Source organism: Aptenodytes forsteri, unplaced genomic scaffold, assembly GCF_000699145.1.
Source record: "Aptenodytes forsteri isolate BGI_AS27 unplaced genomic scaffold, ASM69914v1 Scaffold231, whole genome shotgun sequence".
NCBI lineage: Eukaryota > Metazoa > Chordata > Aves > Sphenisciformes > Spheniscidae > Aptenodytes > Aptenodytes forsteri.
The window spans coordinates 4746382-4751549 of NW_008796046.1; positions in this window are offsets into that span (position 1 = coordinate 4746382).

Here is a 5168-nt window from a genome sequence, read left to right on the forward strand (position 1 = left end):
AACTCTTTACTGGATTTGGATTAGACCGACAAATTAAACTAACAAGAAACTCTTGGCTCCACATATATATGGTACATTCCCTTTTGCCACAATAAAATTTTTGGGTGTAGCAACTGATGGTGGTGGGGAGAGGCAAAAGGGGCTAAATCTGGTGCATGGGGAATACCCTTTGCACGACAGATCTGGGGGCTGCTAATGCTGGAGAGAACTTCTGTCCTGCTTTTCCTGTGTGTGCCCCAAGCACATGGGTCCCCGCACCCTGTCCCGAGCAGCTTAACGTTGATCAGTCAGGACCACTGTGAACTAGTCACTGAATAGACCAGAATTCAGAGGATGCAGAAGTGGATTGGATCTTCTTTCTTGCCTGCATTGAGCTGTACCTTCTGTTATAACTTCTGCAAAATGCAGCGCAGAAGTTGTCCCTTCCTTGGCAGCAGCTCTTCTAAGAAAGTCAAGGAAAGGACAGCCTGAACTGGAACCAACAGGAGCTGCACTGGGTTCACTGGAGTTTGCAAGTGTTTCTAGAGTTCATTATCAAACCAGTGCAAGTGCCAACTGAAGAGAGGACAGAAGGAAGAAAGGACAAAAAATAGTAAAGGGGATTAAACTCCCTCAGAAAAATGAACTTTTGTTCTGGAGTAAAATGGCCACAACCTGAAATATTTGCACTGCAGTTTCTCTATTTTAAACTCACACTTATTTTAATCTGTACTGAGTCCCATGTCATGACTAACCTTTTTTTTTTTTTTTTTGAATAAGAAGATTAGAAAGCTGCTTAGCAACAGGGTGCACAGCTCTTATCTCTGTGCCTTAAGAAAGGAAAGGCGGTGATCTCAACTACCATAAACCTATGAATTTGACATCAGTAACATGCAAGATAGCAGAATACTTTCTGAAGAGATAATGATTACAGACAAGGTAATGAATGAGAAATAGGCTTGCCAAAAGCAGATTGTACAGACTTAATCAATATCATGGATAAATACCATATTTTTGAAATATATTTTGTATAATATTTTGACAAAGGAAGTGCAGTAGATCTAGACTCTTTGAAAACAGTTAACAGAAAAAGCCATTTATTAAAACAGGACAAAATGGAACTCTTAGTCATAGGAAGAGCCGATTGCAAAGAAGACTAGAAAAATGATGCTGAAAAGGTAACCTTGGTAAAAGGGAGATTACCAGAGAAGCTCTTCAAGGCTCAGTTTTTCGTGGTGATATGGGTACAAAATGCCAGAGTTACAAAAAAAATTTGCAGATGATGCCAAACTGTATATCAGTATTTCTCTATAAGGGGAAAAAATGACAAATGCTAGAGAAAGTATTGAAGTTTAAGGATTAGCTTGGCATGAGAACTCATTTAATAAATTTAAGCTGGAAATGAGAGATTTATATCCCGTGGAACATGAAACTGAAACAGATCACCTCTTTCTACAGTGTACAGAACCGACTGAGCCCATCACACATCACACATCAGAGGAAGGGGAAAAAAAGTAGCAATTGTATTTTAAGTTTTCAAAACTTCAGCTGCAGCAATAATGCATCATTAGCACTAAGCATCAGACTCTGAAACTGCCAACCACTGATTAAACCACTTGGGTCATTAATAACCTGCAGAATGCAAGACATGTTTCCCCATTGGGCTGTGATTAGGAAGCACCTGTGCTTGCATAGTTCAAATTAAGTTCATAATTTTGAACTAGCACAATTGCAATAAATTACACAATGGGTTAAAGAAAAAAGTCTTTATTCCCTGTTATACTCTGACATGATTTCAAAGATTGTTTTCTTTTTTTTTCCCCTGCTTACATGTAAACAGAGCTCACAGAAGAGGAAGAAAATATTTATTGATCTACAAGGATCATCACAATAACATAAAGATCTCTGAAAGGGAAGAAGAGTATACAATATCATGAGATTCAATGGCCTAATCCACCTCCCTGGATTATCCCATGAGCATAAAGAGCAATGGAACCCCTACCCTAACACTGCAAGAACATTATAAGCTCAATTTTATTACCTAAGTATATTCATTGCATATTATTGAGGTACACTTTGGTATGTGGAACATCAATTCCACAGGCTGAGGCGTACAACCCAGGACCTACAAATGAACTCTGCCCTGAAGGACTGGCAATTGTGGGTGAGATGGGATAGCCCAGAGGATCTCAAATAATAAGAGATAACTTTGGACAACTGGATCCATCCTCAGATGTCTGTTATCCTCCCTGAGCACTATCACAGTTCCTGGAAGACAGCCCTGTGTGTTACAACACTGTGCTGCTCCAAAAGTTGTGGGTAACAGAGTTCAGCTACGTGCTTTATGAAACTGTCCAGTGACTTTTATTACTATTTTCCTGGGTTTGTCTTGTTTATACAGAACATAACTTCCTTGGAGGTTTTCAAATAAAATAGTAGGTGACTAGATAAATGAAATCTCTCTCAAAGTGCATATGTCAGGACATAAATTGTATGGGAAACTTTCATTGTGGTGTTCCCCAAGTTTTTTGTTCTTCATATTGTATTCTTAATAATGTTAAATATTGTTTTATAGGCGTTGTTTCCCGTTTTCTCCTCACATCCTAGTGTCTTTGCTTTGCCAGTCTTGTCTCCCATCTGGTTTCTCCTCTGGCTTTTGGTCTATACTCTGTTTCTAGTTCCCAGTTTCAGTTTCCAATTCTTCTTTTCCTCTTCTCTTTAATTTTTAATTTCTCTTCAAATATCTAATAATGTATTTCTAACTGAGAGTTTCTGCTTTTATTGTCTGGCTAGACATAGTCAGATGGGACAACATCTCTACACAGGTCTTATCCCCTCTTTATTCAGATGAGCCCTCCAGACAGTTAATGATAAATTAGGTCCTATAGTTTCCTTGCTCCATCTTCTGCTTTTTTAATCCAGACTAGGCAGTGCCCCAAGTGCCTAGACATGACATCTGGATTAATTTTCAGGGAATTAGCTGTAAAGCTTTACCAGGTATCTCTGAAAATGGTTTTAATCTGGTTTTACATTTAACCAGTTTTGCTCAGATTTTCTTGGGTGCAACCAATTCCCTTTTATCCTCCCAGATTTAAAATACTTGCACTAAAGCACTTAAAAAAAGAAAGGGAGAAAAAAAAAGAGACAAATGTTTGAAAATTTATAATCCATTCTCCCCTAATTGTGTTCCTGTAAACAGTCTGATTAATTTTTAAAAATAATATTAAATGGTTAATAATCATTGATCTTGGAGAGAAAAATGTCAGGCAATCTAAAAATCTGTCATGCTATTAAACGCTATTACTAACCAGCATTGAAACAATGAGGTGTGGAATGTGTCCTGGTGGGATTAAACAAAACAAACAAACAAACAAACAAAACCAAAAGTAATCTTGTTTCCATTTGTAGATAATTTGGGGGGGGGGGGAGAGAAAAAAAAAAACAACAAAAGAATGAAAATCCATATATTCAGCACTCTCTGGATTGTTCTAGCAACTTCAGGTCCTTGGAAAAGAGTTAATATTTATCAGCTCTGCATTGCACTGTGCTCTGACTTCATATTTCTTGTGCTGCTCTTCTCATTTTCTCCTTACCGATCTCAGTGAAATAACATGAAAGGCAAAAGGGTAACGACCCTTCATAGCCATTTCCTCTCTTTTTTATCTTGGAATACTTGCTTTCTCATGATCTTTATATCCCTTCCTGTTGCTCAGCCATGTAAAGGATACATAAAAATGCCAAACACTTGAATATAACCTCTACCAGATAAAGGAGTAAACAAACACATCTCCTCACACCCCTGTAGTATGTGATTCCGCACCACTTCCCTGATGATAAATTACACTACAATGGACTTAGGGCAAGAGTTAACTGCAAGGCTTACATCTGAAGTTCAAGTTTCGAATTAACGTTTAAAAGATGCTCATATGAATTATCAAGTCTTTTGAATTTGCAATCCTCAACCTGGCAATCTTGTAAGAAATGAATCACTGATAAAATTTCTTGCATTTCCATTTTTAGTCACAGCTGGAAGCTTAACAAGAATAGCATCTCCTACCAAGTTATTTTAATGTGTTGTCCTGCCTAGACACTGAAATTAAAAAAAAAAAAAAAGATACTGCATTTCAGTATCAGCTTAAAAGTGTTTTTTTAAAGATAATTCTAAAGCTGGACAAACTTTTGATTTTTTTTTTTCTTGGGTTTCATTTTCATTTATTTAAACAAGTCAATAGAAACAAACTCTTAACACCATAGGGGTGGAGGAGACATTCCAGGGGAAGCAAATCCAGGGAAATCTTACACAGGAATCTAGACTTCATATTTCTCCAGTCCAGTGCAGGAGATGCCACATGGCAGCTCAAGCAAGGAGGCACTGGGGCATACAACAGAGATGTGGCAGCTCTCTCCTCATCTGAAAGTGCCTGGCATAGGCACTCAGGAGAAAGTACCTTCCAGCAGTCCATTTTGTGTGTGGGTGTCCCTCCAGGACACCGGCTTCAATGTAGAGCTCTGTTGTTATCGCCCATGGACTCCCTCATGCAAGGTCTACCACAACATGCAGCAGGACAGAAACTGCAGTCCATGCAACAAAACACTATATATTTGGGTCCCTGGAGCATGCAGCACCCTCGTAGCATTGAGGAAAACTGCAAGCGACATCATCTCATACCAGTTTCCTCTTTCAATGCATGAAAATTAGGAAACTAACTGTAAATGTAGAACCTGAAATCTGATCCACTTATCAAATGGCTTTTTTTACCAAAGTCATTCTCCTTCAGTGGTAGCCTTGTATAGCTGTGTGTGCATGCATACACGCATTATATTCTATGTACGCACATGCAAGGTTCAGAATAAACTTTTTGGTTTTAACTTGAGCATCAATAACTCAGAGGATCACTGGATAATCTAATTGTAAGATGTTATATAAGATGTGAGACATGCATAGTACTGGAAAGGTGCTGTAAAATATTATAACCATAATTATATTAATTATTTAGAAGATATGAAGATCCAGTCAAACTAATTTTAGTGGGATCAGAATTTCCAATTCCCTTAAACATTTAGGAGGATTAATGGGAAAGTTGATTCTGATGGCAATAAGGATCTCGCAGCTTTGAGGGAGAAGAAGGGTGGAATGGGAGAATGAAAGATTTTTTTTTTTTTCAATTTAACTACAATGGTAATGTGTA